Genomic DNA, 25,408 nt, shown 5'->3' with positions numbered 1-25,408 from the left:
TCTACTTTTTATCCTAGAGCTGTCACGTTTCTTGGCAGCTATAGTTCTGCAGATATGTTCTAGATCTTTGCTTTGTGAATGGCTTTGATGCTGCTTCTTTCATTTCAACTGCACCTGCACCATTAGTAAAGTTCGTTCTACATCATCCCCAACTAATTATCGCGGCCAAGGATTATGGCTCTCTTGAAGTCTCCATTGCTTCAACGGCAGTGTCGTACGAATTTCGGGAGACAGACCATCGTAGTATAGAAGCTGTGTTGTCTAATTTGGATTGGGAGCTCAATCTCGCATGCACAAACTTTCTAGCACGTCTTGGCTTATGTTATAGCCAAGCATGTTCCGAAGAAGATCATTGTCGATGGATCCCGTATTTCTTGGAGGACAAATGAAATACGTACGCCGAAAAAAATTAAGAAGGCCGCCCTCAAAAGATTCATAAAATATCGTACACGCCCGCTCAAACAACACTATGTCAGGCTCATATATGAATACAAACGCCTAAGTAAGACCTCTTAGCACCGATACAAGCAGAGAATTCAATCTAGACTCCGATCACATCCAAAATCCTTTTGGAGTTACGTAATTGAAAAACGCAAGAAGAAAGGATTGCCATCTATGGTATTGGACGAATTATCGGCCTCGACACAACAAGACATCTGCATTCTGTTCTCTACAAAGTTCGCCAGCGTTTTCTCAAACAAATCTCATTGGCCGCAAATAATGTTCCGGTCACAAATCAAACGTTAAGCAGCGTGGAAGGTTCTAACACGACGATTTCCAATGCCGCATCAAGACTGGAACCCTCATTCCATCCAGGCTCCGAAGGGACCTTCTTCAATACTCAAGAAACACATCGTCTCCCTGCGTTCTCCGCTTCGAAGCATTTTCCAGCATTCACTTTCAACCGGTTTGTTCCCATCATGTTGGAAAGAGGCGCAAATTTTCCCAGTCTACAAAAAAGGGGAAGGGTCGTTTGGCCGAAGCCCATTCGGTCGAAAGCCACTTGGCCGAATGCCACTAGGCCGAACAAACCATTAGGCCGAAAGTCATTTGGCCGGAAGGGTCACTTGGCCAGAAGGATCCTTTAGCCAAAAGGGTCGTTTGACCGAAAGGGTCATTTGGCCGAATAATAAATTTGGCCTAAAGGGTCATTTGGCCGAATAATACATTTGGACTAAAGGGTCGTTTGGCCGAAAGGGTTATTGGGGCTGCGAAATGGTGAGTTGACATCCGGGAAGGGGCGCCTAACATAGCTCTGGTCCTCACAAGTTCCAATACTCACGCTTCCACGGGTCTTCCGATGACAATTGACCGCCAGCTAAGGGTTGCGTACTTAGCTGGTAGTGCAGCCTGGACACTGTTGTCTTTCTGACATCAGCTAGAGTGAGAGAGTGCGTCCTGTGGGGTCTGCCTAGGATGTGGTGGGGTTCGACAGTGGGCTCTGTTCTTCTTCTTCTTCTTCGTTGGCATTACATCTCCCACTGGGACATTGCCGCCTTGCAGCTTAGTGTTCATTAAGCACTTCCACAGTTATTAACGGCGAGGTTTCTGAGCCAAGTTACCATTTCTGCATTCGTATATCATGAGGCTAGCACGATGATACTTTTATGCCCAGGGAAGTCGAGACAATTTCCAAGCCGAAAATTATCTAGACCGGCACCGGGAATCGAACCCGGCCACCCTCAGCATGGTCTTGCTTTGTAGCCGCGCATCTTACCACACGGCTAAGGAGGGCCCCAGTGGGCTCTGTTGAACTTCTATAAAAAGCTGAATGTGTCCCCAAGCAGGCCCTTTCGAAGCGACCGTGTGCCGCTCAAAGCGCAATAGCCTAGTCCTGGTGTTGGGTGTTTGACCCGACTGATCGAGCGTCTGTCCACCAAGGAGGTGCGGCTCCAACAGCGTCTGTTCTGGCATCCAGCGGCTGAGTATGAAATGCTATTCCCCGGAAGCTATACCTAAGATGGCAGCCCCATCCCGGTGGATAGGGAACCTTGGGCCAACAACCTACTGTTCCCGAAACATCAATTTGTTCGAGAATCCGATAATGAAAGAATACGGACTGATTTTACGGTGACGACTCTTAGCGCGAAACAACGGACACGAATAGGGACATGGAACGTTTTAACCCTAGCCCAGCAGGGTAAATTGGCACAACTTGCCAATGATGCACGCCGCTTGAAGCTTGAGATCCTGGGACTGAGTGAAGTCCGTTGGCCAAACTTTGGAGAACACAAAACGCCGTCGGGACAAGTTCTGCTATACTCTGGTTTACGAGGTGAACACGCTCCCCGGCATCGCGGAGTTGGCTTCCTACTAAGCGCTCAGGCTCACTCTGCGCTTATGAAGTGGGAACCTTTAAGTGAAAGGATAATCGTTGCCAGATTTAGAACACGGGTCCGAAACCTTACTATAATTCAATGTTATGCGCCAACCGATGCTGCCGATCTGCAAGACAAAGAGAACTTCTACAGTCAACTCAATGCCGTCGTAGATAGAATTCCGAAGGGTGATATCAAGATCTGTTTGGGCGACTTCAATGCGAAGATCGGATCCGACAACTCGAACCATGAGCGCATTATGGGACGCCATGGTCTCGGAGAAATGAGCGAAAACGGAGAGCTTTTCGCAGAATTTTGTGGTAATAATGACATGGTGATCGGGGGATCGCTCTTCCCTCATCGACCGTTTCACAACGTCACGTGGGTCTCCCGTGACGGCTTTACAGAAAATCAAATCGACCACATCTGCATCAGCCGAAAATGGAAACGGAGCCTTCTTGATGTACGGAACAAACGTAGTGCTGATATCGCGTCTGATCATCACCTCCTCATCGGCGAAATACGCTTGCGCATTGCGCGGATTCGCCAGCAGGAGGAGATAGTTGGACGACGGTTCAACACACGCTGACTGGAAGATGCCACGGTGAAACGATCCTTCGTTGAAGAACTGGAGACGCGTGCTGCAGATATTCCGGAAGGTGGCAGCGTGGAAGACCAATGGACCGCTATCAAGAATGCCTTTATCGCCACCAGCGAGAACAATCTGGGTGAACTGCGCACCCAGAGAAAACAATGGATCACCGATGAGACCTAGAGGAAGATAGAGGAGCGAAGAGAAGCCAATGCTGCGATAGAGCGATCAAAAACCAGAGGAGCCAAAGTCTTAAGGCTCCCCCAGACCTAAGCGATTTCATCACCGCGACGGCGACAACTAGTCGCCACGATTCTAACGTTTGATTGCTGCAGGCAATGTTCTATTTACGCTTCCATACCAACGGCGACAGAATCGCTGTCGCCAAGCGATAGAATCGCGTCGCGACTGTCGCATCGCGTGTGTTTGGGGGAACCTTTAACCCGTCAACGATACGCGGCTCTTGAGAAGGAAGTAAAACGCTCATGTCGGCGGGACAAGCGAGCGTGGGCAGACTCTCTGGCCGACGAAGGAGAGAGAGCCGCCGCAACCGGGGACATTCGGCTCCTCTACGATATCTCACGACGCTTAAGCGGGGCGAAGATGAATGCAACGATGCCTGTGCAAGATGCGAATGATCAGTTATTGACCGACCCAACTGACCAGCTGAAACGCTGGTTCGAGCACTTCGAACAACTTTTTCAAGTGCCAGCCAGGCCATCACCACCTCGGCGTGATCTGCCTAGGATCCGACGTATAACACGCGTCAATACCGAAGCTCCATCACTGCTAGAGATTCAAACAGCCATCCAAAGCATGAAATCGAATAAAGCCCCAGGGGTCGACCGCATATCAGCCGATATGCTCAAAGCTGACCCCATGACATCCGCTCAACTACTGCATCGTTTATTTCGTAATATCTGGGACACCGCAACTTTCCCGGTCGACTGGATGCAAGGTATCTTAGTGAAGGTGCCCAAAAAGGGTGACCTGACTGTATGCGATAACTGGCGAGTCATTATGTTCACAAAGTTCTGTTCAAAATTATCCTGGCCCAGATCCAGGAGAAGATCGGCCGCATCGAAGCACAGTACAAGGCCTTTTCGTGTAGAGTGCTGCACAATGGGGTCCTGTCCGACCCTATCCGGGTCGTAGCTGGTGTGAAGCAAGGATGTATTCTATCACCGTTACTGTTCCTCTTCGTAATCGATGAGATTCTGGTAGATGCGATTGACCGTGAACCAAACCGCGGGCTGTTATGGCAGCCTATAACCATGGTGCACCTAAACGACTTTGAATTGGCTGATGACGTTGCACTCCTAGCGCAACGGCGCTCTGATATGCAGAGTAAGCTCAACGACCTTGCCGAGCGCTCCTCTTCGGCAGGTTTAGTCATCAACGTCAACAAAACCAAATCGTTGGATGTAAACACGGTGACTCCTTCCAGTTTCACAGTAGCCGGGCAACCAGTAGAGAATGTTGAAAGCTTCCAATATCTTGGTAGCCAAATGGCGTCAGACGGCGGTACCAAGATCGACATAGGCGCACGGATCAAGAAAGCAATGGCTGCCTTTGCGAGTTTAAGAAATATCTGGAAAAACAGGCAGATAAGTAAACGCACCAAAATACGAATTTTCAACTCTAACGTGAAATCTGTGCTGTTATACGCTAGCGAAACATGGTGTGTATCAGTGGAGAACACTCAACGGCTGCAGGTGTTCATTAACAGATGCCTGCGGTATATAATTCGGGCCTGGTGGCCTCACAACTGGATCTCAAACAACGAGCTCCATCGTCGTTGTCACCAGAGGCCGATAGCAACAGAAATTCGGGATCGGAAGTGGGGCTGGGTCGGCCACACTATACGTAGGGGCGGAAACGAAATCTGTAAACAAGCATTAGACTGGAACCCAGCGGGACATCGCAGCAGAGGCAGACCCAGAGGCTCATGGCGGCGAAGCCTCAATAAAGAAATAAAAGAAGTCGACCAAAATCTAACCTGGCAACAGGTTAAAGCGATAGCCGGGCAACGCTCAGGATGGAGATCTTTCAAGTCGGCCCTTTGCACCACCGGAGGTGTACAGGATCCATAAGTAAGTAAGTAAGTTATTTGGCCGAATAGGACATTCAGTCGAATAAGTCATTTGGCCGAATAGGATATTTGACAGAATAAGGTCATTTGAAAAGTGAGAAATTAGGAGTGAGAAGCGAGACGTCTCAATTCTCATTCCTCATTTCTCACTGTAAAAAATAAGAAGCGCGATGTGAGTAGTGAGACGTCTCACTAAATTTAATTATTTTTTTTCCAATAGAAGATCCCATGGTTGGACCTGAGGGTGACACATCCTGTACCCTCTCCCGTCCAAGTCCCCCTGGCCTTGGTACTACTGACGAGTGAAGAAGGGGAAAGGGGGGGCAATATGCCCTAGCTAAGCAAACGCTGTTTTATTGTGTTATTTGTAACGCTATTCATGGGTATTTTTACATTATGCATCAGTTAAACAAGATACCTAGTTGATGCCATTCAAAAATTGTCAAAAATCTCAATCATATTGATAACATTCACATTTCAAAAAAGTGGTGATATTCTGTTGCCGGAAAACGCCTTTTAGCTGGCAGCTCCTAGGGAACAAACTACCACGCGTCGGTGAATCAGCATTCTGGTATGGATAGTCCGTGGAAACGCAAGTACTTTGTAGGTTAGTGCCACTAGGGCGTTTTGCCTCGCCAAAATGTTAGATGTTTCTTCAAAATGTGGAAATTTTCGGTTTTTCCGACCTTCCCATACATTATTTTGAAACTTTTTTCGCCTAACCTACATAATTTTGTTACGGACATCTTAGGGAGCGTCCACAAATTACGTAACGCTTAGAGGGGGGAGGGGGGGTTGAATGAAGTGTGACGATCCATACAAAAATTTCAGATGTTTCATACAAAAAGTGTGACATAGGGGGGAGGGGGGGTTGAAAATTGCCAATTTTTACGTTACGTAATTAATGGATCTTCCCTTAATGACGGTAAATATGAGGGAAACCACAAAAGGCGTTTTGCCTCAGGGGGGCGTTTTGGGGCCTCTTCCCCAACAGGGTTTGTAGAAAACGCTCTTAATAGATAACGAATAACGATAAAAGAAAGGCAAAAACAAGTGATGTGCTGAATCATTATCAGACGATAATGATTGCAATTTTTAGGTGAAAACTTTTCACGTGAAAACAATAGGCGAGTTGTCGCCAGCGACAACTTCTCAAATTTTGTACTCAAACGTTAACAAACAATAATCTTTACCAATATCAGCTTATTGTCAACAAACCCGTTTTATCTTCTATTTGGTGTTATGATTCGAGAGAAAAAGAGTTCCAAATGCAACGGTAAATACTTCAAATCAAAATACGATTTTCAAACGATTCTGGCAAGTTTTTATCACTTGATAATTTAAAAGTAAGATCGCGGGTGCGTTTTGATCATCCTCGATGTTTCGAAAATTTTATTTTTCCCATCCCTAGCAAAATTGTTCCGAATCATAACAAGCCATGATAACAAATTTATCAAACATGTATGAAAGTGCGAGAAGACAGAATCGGATAGGTAGCCCCACCCTCACACAGAAGTGATGATTTTCGTTTAATTTTCGTTCATTTTGTGTTGCGGGCCGCACAGCTGTGTAGAACAAGTTGAAATGCATCATCAGAATCAGTGCTCCCGCGTTTGGAGCCTTTTAAAAGATATTTATCATGGGATATAGCCTCCAGAATCGGTTCTTTATCATGACAGCTTGCGAAAAAAAAGTCTTACGTGGTATGCTACATATCGTATATCAGCGTGACAATTTTCACCCTGGAGAAGACCAGCGCAGAGTGCATCCCGGCACTGTTTGTAGCCTACTGCGATCCGGTGACTGTATCACCCGGTCTATCCATATTCAGCGACCATTGATCACCGTTCCCTCTTCGTTCCATCCCGGTGTTGCGTTGCGTTCTCGTTACTTGGTTGCGGTTACTGGTGGCGGATTAGCGCTGCATTCGTCATAGCTGCGGGGGTGCGCCTAGCATTTGCACACACGAATCATGCGAATACACAGTGTCACCATCCTTGGTGGAATTTGCAAACTTGACGTAATTGGTTTAAAATAAAACTCCAGTTCGACTCGACAGGGTGCAGACACTTGAAACTCCCACGTGCGAGCGCCTCCGCCAGGTCCACCGCGAAGCTCCATAATATCTGCGAAACAGGCCCGAAGTGACGTGGCTTGTGCATTACAGTATTTCACAACTATCAGTAGATTACACCTCAAATAGCAGATGTCAATATTAAGGTTGTAGCTGTCAGTCACAAAGTCAGGCACGCAATCCAAATGACTATTTAGATCGTGCTCATACTCGTGTAATCTCAAATGATTTTCGACGAGGCGTTGAATGGGCAAGTCAGGTTCAAGGTGATCCAACTGAGTGATCGCATAATCGCCCTCTAGACTAATGGTAGCCGATGGCGATCATTAGCTTACTTCGATCAACGTAACTAGATATTGGGACTAGCTCAATCCATTTGTCCGAACTCCCACGGTCGCAACTTTCCTGGAGAAATCGTTCATCAACAGCGCTGATGATCATCTCCATTTCCATCGCGATCCATAAATATCCACCGCCCGCCACGCCGTTCCGCTCAATTTTGCCCGAACTTTTCGAAACTGCAACCACATCAACCTACTCAAGTAAATTATTTTACGACTCCTCAAACGATCACCCCAGTTCCACCGAACAGAACCCGTTGAACAAATTTCTCCTTTCTACGCCGAGCTCTGGCCAAAACAAAGCCATTGGTCACGACAACAACCAGCTTCAAATTTTGCGCAAAACGACTTGCGAACGCAATCATTTTATTTAGCACTTATAATTCAATGTTTTATTGACAGAAGGCGATTGCCTTTTTAGTCGATCGATCCGAACACCCGACCGACCGGCCGTTGTTGTTCGGCGTGTGCTAAATGATCGAGCACTAAGTGCGCCTACGCATCATCTACCGCGCCGACCGGCCGGCCATGTGGATTTCCCCGCGCTCGGTGGCTTATAAATTTGAAATTTTATTGAGTCCGCTCCCGTGAGATACCGGAGCCACCGAGTGATCAACAACACGCGCAAAAATGTTAGAAGAGAGTGAGTGTCGCTCACCACTCTATGGAGAAAAATGCACGCACAGCAAAAGCTACACAGTTGGGGAAAATAAAAGAAAGTCTTTTGAAAATGTAGGATTTCTTGTTCACTACATAAAAAGATATAATTAAGATCTCATTTTACTTTTGATCAAAGAAATTCAAATTACCAAATAACCTCACAAAGTAGTTTTTGTATTTAGCGCCTGGATTACTATGTAAGATAGTTTTAGCGTACATGATCCTTTATTATTCTCTCTGTTCCTCTCTTCTCTATCTGCACACACGTTAAATACGTTCAACGAAAACGCAAGTAAATATGTTAAACACTTCATTATAATTCATTATAAATTAAACAACTGTTGTACATTGTATGCATGCATATATAATATTTTAACCATTTTTGTTTTGTTTCATTTTATTTTCCGGAAATTAAAATAAGAGTGTTCATGCTTACTACACGCTAAGATATTTCAACACAAGTTTGTTTCACACAAAACGGGACCTTGGGTCATATAGCCAGTGTTATACACAATAATGAATAATAATATGATGATCACATTCATATATGTTCCTTATATTTTAATTTTCAGACCAATTGCAGTCGTACAGGCAATTTAATGCTGATTGAAATGTAATGTTTCGTTTTTGCCTTTCTCGTTCAACAAAGTTGTACCGAAAGGCTATCATTTCACTCCGGAAACGAACTTTTTATAGAAGCCTAGGAGACCCATAGTGTTATATATCAATCAACTCAGCTCGATGAGCTGTCCAAATGTCCGTCTGTCCGTATATATGTGTGTGCACAAAAGCTTAGAAAAACATTAGACAACTTTTCATATAGTAATCGTGAATCGATTTTCTCGCAACAAGTTGCGTTCGACAGAGGGCAAAGCCTAGTTGATCACTATTGAATTCGATAACGATCGACCTTTGCGATTAAAAGTTATAGAAAAAATGGTACATCGAACCTTATTAGCATCATATAATGTTGGTGTCTTGGCTAAATGCGGGAATGGCAGTATCACTATACTCGGTGAATTCGGTTAGGTTTTTGTGAATCAAATTCATCTGTGTGTAAAAACAAAATCCCAAGTGTGTACAACAATTAGCTACAATATAGTGACATAGACTAGCTGCAAATATGGATTTTTTTTCCAAAAAGTTGACTGTGCAAGCTTCAACTATGTTCAGAAAGAAAGTATTTTGTGCATGATTTAAAAACAAAATAAAAAAATCAACATTGAAATTATTTTAATTTAATTTATTAAGGATTTTTGCTCAAGGCTCGTTCTCATGCCTTTAGCGGGTAAAAATATGAGTTTTCCAAGGAAGTTATCACTGCGAACTTATGATCATTTGATATAATGAAAAAAAAAATCGGGATAGCCGTATTCTAACCGATCGGACGGTTGTGATTGCGTTGGTTGCGCTGAATTGATTAAGTCAATTAGGTGATGCGACGGCTGATGGTCTCCTAACCTAACTATAGACGCATGTAAATATAAAAGTTTTCTGTATGGGCGTTGGAAAATCTCTTGATTTATTATTTCGCGCTAGAAACGTCAACAAATTGGACGATAAATATCACTTTTGATGGCACCGAATGCCAATTATGAACTGGAGTCTACCTGCTGTCATCAGTGGAGATGTAGACAGATGTGTTCGAAAGAAGACTTCGAGCTCAATACTCAATTTGAATAAAAAATCACCAAGGAAGTTGACGGACACGCATTAAACCGAAAAATGTTATCCTTAGTACCGTGGGGACCGAACTCCGTACAGCTTAGGAGATATCATTAAATTGAAAGGGATTTACAATAATTCATTTACAAATAATTTATCTTATCCTGTTTATATACTTTACAGTAAGCTTTTCGGCCATAGAGATGGGTACTAAGCTTTGAAATTAAAACAACATAAATCAAAAACAAATCGCGACCCACCAAACACGGAGTTTCAGGCGCCTTTTTATGCATGCGTGTAGAACACGCAAGTGTGTTTCAATTGCAAACGGTGAATAATAAATTAAGCTCCGTGGAATACAAATCAAACGCATCGCTTCTCAAGGTTCGAATTTAACTATTTACAGTGGTAGTTTGGTCAATCAATCTGTTTCAATATAAATATTTAGTTAAAAATTGCTGTACGGATTTGGATCCTTTGTTTTGAAATCCGTTTTTTTTGTTTACTTTTTTTATAAAATCAAAAATCCAAAATAACCCACGGACTCAAAAGAAGCTCCGCACGAAGGTATTTATTAACTGAGCGGCCGAAAATTTTGTCTTATAAATTATAAAAAAAGGTAGCATCGCAAAGATTAGCTTTTAATTGCTATTGACCGAGTGGAGAATTCCTACCGCCAGAATGCAAAAGAGTACCAAGATAATTATTAGTTTTTTTAGGCGCAACGCCGAAAAATGCATTGTAACGGAGTATTTCGTGAGTTGTATATTGATAGCTGTCATGTATATTATTTAATTTTCCTACCCCAACTGCTTATGGATTACTATTTTGGGTTTAATTTAAGCGCCAATACAAGCGCTCTCTGAAACGAGAAAAAAATAATTATTTATACTTCAACCTACCCCCCCCCCCCTTTGACCCCCCTCCTAACTTGAGTCTATGATCAATTAGTCGTGCTCCAATTAGTGAACGATCACTGTACGGTGTAGGATGAAACCAGTATGTTGAAAATCAATTTAGTTTGGAATTAATCCATTTTGTGGGGCTAGTATACAAAAGATTATGAATTAAGTTGGATATCCAGAAACCCGTGAGATTTGACAAGTTGTCATCTTCTACTAAGTTGTTCTGATGGTCGGAATCAGTATGTTGGTAATTAATTATGTTTGGAATTCACCCCTTTGATAGGGTTTGCACGTCTTTAATGAATTCTACTCACGAGTAGATGTTTAATTGGTTGTAGGACAAAAGGTCAAAGGTCAAAAGGTCGAAGATCAAAAGGTCGAAAGGATAAAAGGTCGAAGGGTAAAAAAATTCGAAGGGGCAAAAGGTCGAAATAAAAAAAACTGCGTCTAAAAGTCCAAGGAAAAGGTCGAACGAAAGAAAGTCCTTTCTTTTTTTCTTCCCTTTTTCTTATTTTTTCTTCCTTTTACTTTCTATTTTCTTCCTTCTTTTTTTTTTCTTTCTTCCTTCTTACTTCATATGTTTGCTTCCTTCCATTCATCTTTCTTCTTTCTTCCATCTTCCTTACATATTTCATCTTCCTTATTCCTAACTGGAAAGAAATTCAAGTGAAGGAGGCCGCAAAGCCAGAGCTGGGCAGAAATTAAATCCCAACATAAGCGGCAAAGTACAACCTCCAGTTCAACAACAATAAAATAAAGTTCGTGCAAGTGAATCTTCATCATGCGAAGGGAGCAACTGCCGTACTTTGTAGAAGATTCACGAAGAGCAAACTGGATATTGCTCTTATCCAGGAGCCATGGACAAACTACAGTAGGATATTAGGAATTCCTACAACATCTTGTAAGTTAATTTACGATCAAGGACAGCTAGCTCCTAGAGCTGCAATTTTAGTGAATGAAAAAATGAATATCATTCCAATTACAGAATTTATAAAAAGAGACATCGTTGCTGTGTTGATGGAAACTCCTACAACTCATGGGAAGACAGAAGTATATGTTGCTTCCGCATATTTCCCTGGAGACTTGGCGGATGTGCCTCCACCCGAAGTGGCAGCGTTTGTTTCATACTGCAAATCGAAGAATAAGGCGTTCATAATTGGTTGCGATGCCAATGCTCATCATACAATATGGGCCAGCTCGGACATCAATAACAGGGGTGAGTACCTTCTAAACTACATTACCAATAAAGAAATTGATATATGTAATAGGGGAGATGCGCCAACATTTATAAACGCAATTAGACAGGAAGTTCTGGATTTAACACTTTGTAGTCCAAGAATCTCGGAAAAAATAAAAAATTGGCATGTATCAGATGAAATATCTCTATCTGATCACAAGCAAATTCTATTTGAATATGAGGCTGGCCAACAACTCATTCAAAATATAAGAGATCCCAGAAAAACAAACTGGGAGCTATATAATCTAGAACTAGAAGCTGGAGGAAAAACTTTAACAATTAACTCAAGCTCTTGTACACAACTTGAAGAAAGTTCAAAAAAACTTTCAAACTTAATCGAATATGCATATAATGTAAGTTGTAAAGCAAGGGAACGAACTTCTAACAGAGATGTTCCATGGTGGAATAACAAACTACAAAAACTTCGCAAAAAACCCGGAAATTATTCAACTGGGCTAAACGAACACAGCAGTGGGATTTGTATAGAAAAAATGATTATAATGAAGAATTGAGAAGATCAAAGAGGATACATTGGAGGCACATGTGTGAAAACATTGAAAATACTCCTGAAACCGCAAGGTTACAAAAAATCCTCGCTAAAGATCACTCAAACGGATTGGGCACCTTAAGGAAAGAGAATGGCTCTTTCACTACTTCTACAACAGAAACGTTGGAGCTGATGATGAGAACACACTTTCCATGTTCTATCATCAACCATAGTGGAGACCAAAGTACTTCTGTATTAGATACTGGGACTCAGAACAACAGAATGAATATTCGCAACCCAACGAATGAAACGTCCGGATTGGAAAGAACCAGGTATGATGCTTGTGCTTTGGCCAAACACATTTTTACTGAGGAAAAAGTTGAATGGGCGATTGATTCCTTTGAACCCTTTAAGTCACCAGGTAGGGATGGAATTTTTCCTGTACTACTTCAGAAGGGAAAGGCAACCTTAACACCCATTTTACCACAAATATTTCAGGCTAGCCTATCATTGAGCTACATTCCAACTGGATGGCGACAAGTCAGGGTCACATTCATCCCTAAGGCAAACAAAAAGGATAAAACCTCCCCGAAATCCTTTGGGCCAATAAGTTTATCATCCATTACGTTGAAAACAATGAAGAAATAATTTCCGAACTCATAAAGTCAACTTATCTAAATGAAAACAGCTTAAGCAAATATCAATTTGCGTATCAGGAAGGAAAATCTTCAGTAACAGCTCTGCATGAGGTGGTTACAAAATTAGAAAGATCTTTTGATGCAAAAGAAATTTCACTTGCTGCTTTCATTGATATTGAAGGAGCATTCGACAACACATCTCATAATTCAATAACAACTGCAATGACAAAATATGGTTTTGATCAATGCATTGTTACTTGGATCAATGAAATGTTATCAAAAAGAGAGATATCAGCAAACCTGGGAAGCTCATTCATAAATGTTAGAGCTGTTAAAGGGTGCCCACAAGGAGGCGTATTATCACCTCTGTTGTGGTCTTTAATAGTTGATGATCTTCTCAAAGGTCTGGTAGCACAAGGCTTCGACATTATCGGCTTTGCTGATGACTTAGTCATAATCATACGAGGGAAATATGATTGTACTACATATTACGTCTCATCGTGGTGCGATAGAGAAGGACTGAGCATAAACCATTCTAAAACTACTATTCACATGAAGGAAAAAAATCCATAATAAACATAAGACTGAAAGGCACAGTTTTAGAACTTTCAAATATGTCAAATACCTTGGTGTATATCTTGACAGTAAACTAAACTGGAATACGCACCTGGAGCAAGCTATACAAAAAGCAACAAATGCTCTATGGATATGCAATAGAACATTTGGTAAACAGTTGGGTATCAAGCCAAAAATGATCTATTGGATTTATTTGGCGATTGTAAGGCCAAGGATCACTTATACCTCATTGGTCTGGTGGCCAAAAACGAAAGAGGTAAAGGCTCAAAGAATGTTGGAAAAACTTCAAAGACTAGCAACTCTTTCAATGACTGGTGCAATGAGAAGCACACCAACGAAAGCACTAGAAGCACTACTCTATCTACTTCCTTTGCATCAGTTGATACAATTAGAAGCGGAGAAGAGTGCTCTAAGGATAAAGAGATCCTTAAACCTCTTCGAAGGTGATATGATAGGACACCTGAGTATTCTTAAAACTATTAGAATAAACCCCTTAGTGTCGAACAATATAGATTGGATGAAAAAAAAAATACAACTTCACTCGACAGTTTGCAGTATTCGATCCAGGACGTCACTTGTGGCAACAGGGAGGGCCTGACCTCCGACCAGGCTCGATTATTTTCATACGGATGGTTCAAAAATGAACAATCGAGTTGGAGCAGGAGTAACTGGTCCAGGAATAGACATACATATCAATTCCTATGGGATCATGGCCAACTGTATTCCAAGCAGAAATTCAAGCAATACTAGAATGCTCCTCAATATGCTTACGCAGAAACTATAGGCATAATGTTTGATAGTCAAGCAGCTTTAAATGCTCTGAAATCGGCCACATGCACATCTAAAACTGTTTGGGAGTGTATTCAGTCACTCCAAAAATTGTCTTGTCGTAATAAAGTCAATTTGTATTGGGTTCCTGGTCACTGCGGAATTGATGGAAACGAAAGAGCCGATAAATTGGCAAGGCTCGGGTCATCTCAGGATTTTGTGGGACCAGAACCTTTTTGTGCTACATCCGCCTCTTCTCTTATAGCAGAATTGAAGACTTGGGAATCTTCGAAAGTTGTAACCAACTGGAGTAGCACGTTTATTGCTAGGCAATCGAAGCGATTTATCACTCCGAACGTTTCAGTGACTCGCAAAATCATAAAACTTTCTAAAAAAGATCTTTCCATGTATACCGGTCTTATAACAGGCCACTGTCCGAGCCATTATCACTTGAAGCTGTTAGGAAAACTTCAAGATGATGCTTGTCGCTTTTGTGGCATGCAGAAAGAAGACTCTGAACATTTATTATGCCAATGTCCGGCACTTTTTAATCAAAGACGTAAGTTTTTCAGCAAGGAGATAATAGAATGCTTTGAAACGTGGAGATCAAATCCCTATACGGTATTGCATTTCATGAGGAGTGTAGTACCAAACTGGGATAATGTTCTTAGTCATTCAATGACGATCTCTAATAATAATAGTGATACGTCATTATGACTCAGCTAAAAAAAGGGGAATGTATCACAATAGATCAATAAACTGGTCGCAGTGATGAAGATACCTAACAAGGAATAAAAAAAAAAATATTCCTAACTTCTTTCTCCTTTTTTCCTTTTTTCCTTCTGCTTTCTTCTTTTCTTTCACCTTCTTCCTTATCTGGTCGTACACTAATTACGTAAGCACTTATGGGGGAAGGGGGGTCTGCCATTTTCTTACGCTCCATATAAATAAAAAAATATTTCTATGGGAAAAATCTTTCATGGGGGGAGGGGGGTTTGAAAAACCCAGAAAAATTGCTTATTTTTTCTTCCTTCGTTTTCCCACTTTGTTCCTTCTATCTTTATACTTTTTTCCATCTTGTTTCCTCTTTTCTTCCTTCTTTCTTCTTTATTTATTCTTTCTGATTTTCTGTCCCTTCTTTCCTTCTGCCTTCTTCCTTCTTGTTTCCTGTTTTTATTCCTTCTTTCTTTTTTTGCTTCTTCCGTTTTTTCCTTCTTTCTTATCTTTTTCTTCTTTCTTTCTTTCTTCCTTTTTTTTCTTGTTTCCTGTTTTTCTTCCTTCTATTTTCCTTCTTCCATCTTCCTTTCTTCTTTTGTTTTTCCTTATTTCTTCCTTCTTTCTTCTTTTGTTTTTCCTTATTTCTTCCTTCTTTGTTCTTTATTTCCTCCATTTTTCTTCTTTATTCCTTGCTTCTTCTTTTTATCTTCTGTTTTGTTTCATTGTATTTTCTCTTCCTGTGCTTTCTTGATTTTTTCTTCCTTGTGCCTCCTTTCCTTCTTTCTTCCTTCTTCTACTTTCCTTCTAACTTATTTATTCCATTTTTTATTTTCTTCCTTTCTTCCGACTTTCTTTCTTCTTTCTTCCTTCTTTCCATCTTCTTTCTTCCTACTTTCTTTCTACTTTTTTCGTTTTCCTTTCGTCCTTTTTATCCTCTTTTCTTGCTTCTTTCTTATCTGTTTTTTCCTTCTTTCTCCCTTCTTTCTTTCTTCCTACTTCTTTATTGATTCCTGTTATTCTTCCTTCTTTTTTCTTTCTTTTTTCCTTCTGTATTCAATGTTTTTTGCACCTCTCTTTCTTTTGTTCTTTATTTTTTCCTTTGTTCTTCTTTCTTTTTTCTTCTTCCTTCCTTCCTCCTTCCTTCTTTTTTTCTTTCTTCCTTCTTTCTTATTTATTTCTTCCTTCTTTGCTCCTTATTTCTTTCGTCTTTTTTCTTTCTTCCTTCCCTGTTACTTGCTTTTTAATTCATTCCTCTTATTTTGCTATCCTTCTTCTTTCTTTCTTTCTTCTTCATTCTTCCTTTTTTGTCTTCAATCTTCCTTCCATCTTTATTTTTTGTATTTTTCCTCCCTTTTTCTTTCTGCCTTTTCACTTTTCATCACATTTCTCACTTGTCACTTTTTACTTCTCAATTTTTACTTTTCACTTTTCACTTCTGACTTCTCATTTTTAACTTATCAATTCTCAATTCTAACCACTCCCTTCTCACGTCTCACTGCTCACTACTTTCTTCTCATTTCTTCTCTTTTTGTCCTTTCGACCTTTTGTCCTTCGACCTGTTGACCTTCTACGTTATGACACATACTCGACCTTTTGACCCTTCGACCTTTTGTCCTTCGACCTTTTGACCTTCGACTTTTTGACCTTCGACCTTTTGACACAGATTCGTTTAATTCGGGTGAATACATTGAGAGAAAATCCAACCTTCGACTGGGTTGCTACGTTCGCTGTCTTCTACAGAATCTAGGACAAAAGGTCGAATATACAAAAGGTCGAATGGACATTAGGTCGAAGTACAAAATGTCGAAAGGACAAAAAGTCGAGGGGACGAAATGTCGGAATAACGAAATTGGTTAAAATTGAAAAGCCAGTCAATACAAAGCAAAACTATGATTAAGGTACCGTCATCGGGGGTGACAATTGGTCAAATAGGGGTTATGTTTTCTTCAACCTAGAATGCCTTTATAATCGAATTAATGTATCTGAGCATAAGGACATTGTAGTATAAAATACCTTTTGAGCGATTTAGATATCGGACTGCAGACTGTTCATAAGAACGATGGCCCAATATTGATTTGAACCCAAAACCTCTTATTTCTACACAAAATCCTACCACCAATATGTAATATGCAATCACAACCATGATTATAAACCGTTCGGGACGTGCGCGGTCCTGGAACGCTCATGCAGGCTCGTTCATGTTGTGTACCATAAAAGATGTGAATCATTTGTTTAAAAAACTGCATATATCCATTTTACACAATTTCGAGAAAACAACAAAAAACTGTTTTTAAACAAATTGGCCCCGAATCTTTTGATTTTTTCGATACAGATCAATAGATTTTGGCAAAACTCAACATCCTGGGGCATTTCCAGTGCGAAAACTTTAAGCAGTACTTCATATTTGCTCTGCAAAGTGCGTGGACATATGCAGTTTCTCAAACAAACGAAAAAAAAATCATACATTCCTGAACAAATTTTTTTTTCGTATTTTTTGCCAGAATACGTATTTTTGGACGAGGATTCAGAATATATAGAAAACTCATTTTAACCAAAAATGTTACATATGCAGTTTCTCAAACAAACGGTTCATGTGTTTTCGTTAGTGTTGTACAAAATACGATGGCACGCGTGTTATAGTGCTAATAAACATTAGTGTTCGTATGGTTGAAGCACGAAATAATATGCAAATAATTGTTTTATGTATAGCTTTGGATTTGAAAGCCTTTACTACTGTTCATGTTTTGGTGTTTATTTCTTATTTTAAACCAATAACGACGTCACGTTGAATTAAAACCAATATCAATTTGACACTCATTGCTACAAAAAACTGACGATCTTCTGTTTCTTCATGATCGACATTGTAATGAAAATTTAGATTAATGTAGGCAGAGACGCATCCACGTTCCAAGTCGTGGGTAGGACAAATACGAGAAATGACTATTTAGGTAATAGTTATGGTGTTGAAAAATCGATGCAAATTTTACATGAAATCAACTCTAAATATAAAAAAATCTTGACTACCGGGCAGAATCCTCACAAAAAATGTGAAATTTTCGTTGGTCTTAAGGACAAACGTTGTATTTACAAATAGCAGGATTGTTGATTTTACAGTTGCCAGTTGCTCTTTTAAGTCGATCACTCTCAATGTCGATTAAAAAATGGCAAGTTGTAACGATTCGGGAGCTATACTCCATGATAAGTGCTTTTAAAACAGCCCCGATTGCGGGGGACACTAATTCTGATTATTTATTTTAATTTTTTTATACAGCTGTACGATAAAAATATGGTCCTCAACGGAAAATGAGCGAGGACGAAGCGTTGTATCATAACTTTTCGGTGGGTCTGCCTATCCAATTCTGTCAATTCAAGACTTATAATGATTCATAGAGGTTTCTGCCTCTCTCGTTGTTTGTTATCTACCCTTTGTTGCAAACCCTTCGTACTCCACATACCTCAGAAACAAGCTTTTTCGATAGAAACGACGCGTACTACAAGTGCACGACGATCCGTCAAGCACTAATTATTTAACTTCATTGTATCGTGTTTCAAGACAAAAACAACCCACACATTGCTCGCCCGGTGACTGCTGCACTCTGACTGTAAATTAGCTGAAGAACTGCCCATGACATAAAGATGGCAAATTTCTGGAGAATACTTTTTTTTTTTTTTTCATGTAACCCGTTGGCAGTCTCTCGACTCAAACTCTACTCCGGGTCCATCCCTGTTATTCCCCACGGTAATTAAATTTGCTTCTATGAGCCTCTATTTTAGATCAATAACAGACGTTCCTAAGCCACGTTGCTCAAATGGTCACTGTTTTAGGCCTGATCCAAATAGTTTTATTAAATAGTCCCCTTTAATAACATAACTGATCACCGTTTTCATCATTATAACTATCACTCATCACTCCAACTTAACACTAGGTCTATTCCCTGTTGATCCGATGATTAAATTTGCTTCTACGAGCCTCTATTTTTGATCATTAACAGACGTTTCTAAGCTACGTTGCTCAAATGGCCACTGTTAAGGCCTGATTCAAATAGTTTTCTACAAAATAATCCCGGTAGCATCACTTATTATCGTTTTCACCACCATCACTATCATAATTACTATTGTCCCTGTCATCACAAATATCTTATTTACAGTCATAAACACACACACAATGAATCGATCTTCAAAACAGCGCTGTTATATATCATATAAGAACCGACACTTTCATAAGAACGACAGCTTTCATTGGACATGTACCGAATATTTTACATTATTTCTAGTACAATTATAAAAAAATTCCCACTTCTAGCACCTCAACTCAATATTGCATTTCATTCTTCATACTCACTGCGAACATGTTCCCATCCCGTTTAAATCAACTCTGTCTTTTACCTAGCTTCTTTTGTCACTATGTCTACACCACCAATATCAACTTGTGTATTAACCTTTTCACTAACAATTGCATAAACACACAACATCACCATTTTCATATCAACAACCATTTTTTTCACAATTTCATCGAGATCAGCAATCATCACTACTATCCCTACTACAATGTTAATGCAAACAAAAACTAGTCAGTCATTTTTTTCTTCTAAATTTGCAGTTTCCATCAAACAAATGAAGCTCAAAAAATAATAAGCTTATAATCTATCGCGAGAGTCAGTCTTTTTGTAGATATGATGACAAAGAGAGAAAACTCGAATAGAAATGCATTTTGAAACAATAATAACTAGATTTTGATAAATATGACTCGTTTAAAACTAATTTTGGAATCTATTTAGTCTATTTACCAGGCCAACAACACCGAATACTGTTGCTATAAGCCTGTTGATCTTCAAAAGCTTCGAAATCGCCTCCGAATAAGATTCAACAGGTAATAATTTTACAGACATTTCTTGAGCTTCGATTTTTTGATAGGTTTAGGAAGTCTTATGGTAGATATTTATGATCCATTGATTACTGTTAATCTAGTTATAATTATGTCGAATGTTTCTCACTGTGTCATTATTACTCTGTCTGTCTTAGTTATCTTATGTTTTCTACGTTATTCAGTTCAATTCTATACTCATTGTAGATTATGTTACGTTTTGATGTCAGTTCATTGTCTCTATTGCTAAAGGTCACTAAAGGTGGGTTGCTAAAGGTTGCTACAGGTATCCTAGTTCAAGCGTATAAGTAAGCACCGCTTAAGAGTTAAACAAACGTGAAGAAATGGTCTTTAAGTTTTCTAATAGTCTCAAAGCCTTACATACAAGCGTAGCGTTACTGTAATTTTATGGGTCGTGGTCAGCTATAGGATTCAGTTTTCGGTGGCAAAGTACAGCTTCATCACGCCTATTCCCTATGTATTAGAAAAAAAATATCGAGAATGAAACCAATGTAAGATTGTTTGCATACCATCGTTTTAATTTGTGGTATTTTTAATTATGGCTCGTTAAAATGAGACATAACAAAATAAAAAGGTGCCACGTTCCTAGTTTTGATAAAACTTCTACTCAGTGAATCCAAGAGTCAATTCCCTATTAATGTCTTGATGATATTTTCTACTGGTTAATTCCTACCTAGCTATGTTTTAGCGTGGCTACGACTCATCATCATCAGGGAACGCCTCAGAAAAGTATTGCCGCATAGCAGAGATCATTATCACTGATGAAAAGGACCTCTACCTGTCTGCACCACCATTCAAGGCTCCAAGATACGATGTCTGTTGAATCACATGCACATGCGTAAAATCAGTGCATCAATGCCGGATTATATGGTGTTATAGGTGATATTCTCAATACGGCCGTTCAGAATGGTTCAGCGGATGCAAATTATGGATCATTATTAGGTCTTGTAATTTTAAACAAAACGTTCTGACTACACGCGATAAACTATGAATATTATTATATCGGAGTTTTTAATTAGGATCGCGAATCAAGTAAATAAGTATAAGTTTAAATTCTGATTAATATCAAGATACTGATCCAACATCACATCTTCAAGGGCTCCTCACAAGCTACACATTTCATTCAGGCACTTTAGAACGTCCATGTAGTAACTTGTTCACACTTGAAATCTGCCTCGACCAAGTTGGCAGAACGCGCCCTTACCCTTTCTGAACCAAAGGGCAGGGTCAAATTTCTGGAGAATACTAAACTAATTTTTGCTTTAGAAGTGTTTCCAAAATTATTGTTGAAAATATTTTCTCAGTCATGTACATGAAATTAGGAATTTTTGAATTTTGTTCATTCGAACTTCTGTTCCTTCCATCTTTTGCCTATCCGACCTCTAATCATTTCACCCTTTTGTCTTCCTTCTTCTGCCCGAAAGCTTCTAATTTTTTTTAAATCTTTACAACCTTCCAGCAGAGGTTAAGGATCCCACAAATTTCTGCAAATCTTTAATGGTTTCAAGCAATTATTACTAATTTCTTTGAGGCTTATTACTTTCAAAATTTGTCATGGAGCTTGGCGATTCAATATCAAGAGATCGTACCCCTTGCGAACCATATTCCAAGCGGGCTTAGGGATGATTGTGATTCCATAGACTTCAATAAACCCTTCCAGGTTTCTTTTTCCCGTGGACTTCTAAAAATATATTTAAACTAGCTATGACTATAATAAAAGGCTGGAAATGTTGTAAAATTTGAATTAATCACATTTCCTATAACTTTTGTTTAACCTCTAAAAACTATGAGACACTTTTGGAATTGAAACGTAATACTTGGGGTCGTTAAGAACAATCAGTGGACTATTTTTTAGGATCTTTGAAACCTCTATGATTACGGTTTATAGTCTGGATAACTTTGGAACCGCATTTGTTAACACACAGGTCTTGCAAGACGATGCCTTCATACAAAAACTACATACCTTAAACTGTCTAACGTTTGATGAAATTTTTAAGACTTAGAAAATCAGACCTACCAGACAGTATTGCAACTAAATAGTTTCCTAGGTGATATGTTCTTACCATAATCGTGGGTAGGACAATGCCTTGACTGTTCTACCCAGGAATCAGTGTTGGGAAATGTACAGTAAAACACTGTGATTATGCGAATGTTTACATTTTATCCGGTCAAATTTCACGCACCGCACAAACCGAAACAGTTTTCAAAAAAAATGTACGCCTCGTTGTGACATTTTTTTACCGATGAGGCAAACTGTTTGTATGTTCCTGCCTGCTGTTGCGTGAGAGTCGAGCCGTCGGGACTCGGGGCAGTCAGCAGATTTCTTGTTTTGGTTCGTGCGCAGCGCAAACAGAACAGAATCGAGTTTAATTGCCTGTGGCGCAAAGCCTAGAAAGAATGCTAGCCGTTGGTACTAATTCTAGTTTCTAAAATGAGCAAGGAGTAAAGAAATAATCATTTACCACCAAAAACAGTCATACGTCGAGAATTGAGCGTACAGAAACATTAATTGTGATAATAAAATAATAAAATCATGTGCTGACTGTCGTCTGCTTGGTCGTGGCTGCTGCTGCGGCTGCCGTGTTTTTGCTTTTCTTTTACTTCATGGCAGATTGAATGATAAAAAGAAATGTTAACCGTTCCCGTCCCTGCCAGGAATATTCATGCGTAAGACATGTCCTACTTGTCCTACCCACTCCCGGCGCCACTGAATGTAGGCAAGGTAATGTTAATGTCGCGTTGGTTAGTGGCGAAATAGTTCATTTTACCACACTAAAGATACCAAAACTAATGCTGTGTAACACTCAAACCACTCGCGGACTCCACACAATGCTCGCCGGCCGGTTTCTGCAAATTATGGAGGATCGTGCTTCTTTCGAAAGAAGCGACACGTATTACAGGAGCTCGATCTAATAACTACTAATTATTCAGAACTGAGAACTAAAAAAATCATGCAATGCTGGTGGCTGCTGCATGCTCACTGTCAATTGGTTCAAGAACTGCCCATGAAATAAAGAAGGAGAATTCTCTGGTAAATGTTATAAGCTAGATTTTGCTTTAGAAGCCTGTTTCCAAACTTGTTGTATATTTTGTCTCTGTGTACAGAATTATAGATTTTTTAATTTTGGGCTTTCGACTTTTTGTCCATTCGACCGTTTGTTCCTTCGACATTTTGTCTCGTCAACCTTTTGTCCTTTCGACCTTTTGTCCCTTCGTCCTCTTGTCTCTTAGACCTTTTGTTCTTCGACCTTTTGTCTTTCGACCTTTTGTCCCAAAGTCCTTCTTCAAGCAAGTAGACGTTTGATTCCGGTGGACTTTACTTTCGATTAGATGTATTTTCGACCAAATTTCCCTTCGACTAAACGTCGTTTCGACGAAATGTCATTTGACCAAGCGTCATTCGACTAAATGTTAATCAAAGAAATGTTCCAAAGCCGACTACAATGTGTGATTAAATAAATTGGTGCGAGATCAGATGTGTTTCAGCTAGGACGCAGAACATTTGTGCTTTGTTCGAGAATTATGCAGAATGATCGCGCGATGATCCAAAATTCATTCTGTGTTGTGTGGCCGGTAAATTAATGGATCAGTGCTTGTTTGTGCGTGTTTTCGAAAAGTACGTAGAACGATCGCGCGATCAACCGGAATATTTGTTCTGCTTTTTGCGGCCAGTAAATGAATTAAGTTGTGCGCGTTTGCTTGTATTTGAGGTTAGCACGCAGGTTCGATAAAAAGGAAAGTGAGTAGAATATTTTAAATGCGCATAATTATATCCCATCCTATAGATCGCATCGCTTACCGAAGTGAATCCAGAGAATCCAGAACGTTATTTATTGAAATATTTGGGCTTCCGAAACGTGTACATTGGGAATGAGTAGCTAATCCAAAGCCCCATTCATTTGGTTCTCTATACAATTTCGTAAGTTCCAATCAATCACGGAGTAGCGACTACGAATTGTACGGTCATAATGTTCATGTTCATAATATCCGGCACTTATTATCAATCGATTTACTCGAAACAAGTTACCTTTAACGGGGAGTCCTATTTCATTATATTATATTGAAAATTAGTCAGATCGAACTATGAGCTTAGAACATACAAACCATTTTTTCCTTAACCGATTTATTGCAACAAGTTGCATTCGATTGTTTTGTATAGACAATGATCTAGATCGGATCACAATCTTAAACGTTATAGCCAAAATATAATTTACTAACTCAAACTGCGTTTTAAAAACTCCCTCATTTATCGAGCTCGATTAAATAGAGATCTGAGTAGGCAACTAATCTCAATAGGGCACTCAATAAAGGAATACTACCGAATGTCGGACTGCAATCGCACCCTATCCTTGATGGTTCATTATGACTGAAGCTTGTATCTCACACGCATCATCCCTTTGACATCGACATTCCGTGATATTACGCTGCAATTCCGAATGCCCATAAATAACGCACACAAAGTGCGAGATGCCAATGAGTACGAGATTTAATTCCGTTCCTCTACTTTGTCTCTTTCACCTTATACCTAGTCACTATCAATCGATCGATTCGCCTTTCAGCATTCACCCGTCGCGTCATCGAGACTACGACCGATCCGAGCTATGTGATTTCCTTTTAGGGAAGCATGGTTCACCTTCCTCACATATATCGCTTGCTCATAAACTTCGACCGAGGAACCGACTGACCAGACAGACATCGCCAGGGACGACCTTCCCTGGGACTTGCATACGTTTCGCACTGACCCCCTTCTTATCTGCCGCACCATCGAACGAACATTCTTTTAAATACCCTTAGTCGGAATTGCTGCGCGAGAATTGTCGTTATATATGGTTATGGACGTTGAAACCCCGATTGACCGGCCGTCAGCGCGCTGCTACAGTGGCAGTTGATGGCATCATCTGAAACTGGCGATTGACGTGCGATCTCCGGCGCCAAGTAATTTGGCGTTTCGATGATAGGCCCGGTCTGCGTAAACACAATCATTTTACAATTGGATAAGTGTCCGCTGGTGTTGACTCAGTGAAAACGAGAGGTGGTGATTTATTGCACGATTTGAAGGGTGTAGCTTTTATGCAGGTCATGGGAGAGGCTGGCTCATCTTTTTGAGGCTACGATCCATCTATGAATGCTGAAAGTATTGAAGGGTGAATCCTTCAATCATTTCAGCACACAAAGATAAATCATCAGCTCAAAAAGTTGAACAAGCATCCCCCATGACCTGCGTGAAAGCAAAATTATTCAAATCGCTCTATAAATCAACACCTCTCGTTTTTAAACATTTAGATAAAAGGGTTCAAAGGACAAATCCTAATTATCGTAATCATTCTGAAAGAACCAGCCTCAAAATTGAGCATTATTTATCTTTGGCCAAGGATAAAAACCATGGAATTTTGAGTTTGGATTATGAATTATGAGATTTCAAAATATATTATTTTAAAAGCCCCTTAAATTCG

The 25,408-nt window shown here is 40.1% G+C and overlaps 1 protein-coding gene across 1 annotated transcript in view; it reads right to left on the bottom strand.

Moving 5' to 3' along the window:
- LOC134207590 (uncharacterized) overlaps positions 1–25,408 on the bottom strand; it is a 310,800-nt gene that overhangs the window by 174,075 nt on the left and 111,317 nt on the right.

This window comes from Armigeres subalbatus, chromosome 1 (genome assembly GCF_024139115.2).
Source record: "Armigeres subalbatus isolate Guangzhou_Male chromosome 1, GZ_Asu_2, whole genome shotgun sequence".
NCBI classification, from domain to species: domain Eukaryota; kingdom Metazoa; phylum Arthropoda; class Insecta; order Diptera; family Culicidae; genus Armigeres; species Armigeres subalbatus.
This window is presented reverse-complemented; position numbering and strand designations above follow the sequence as displayed.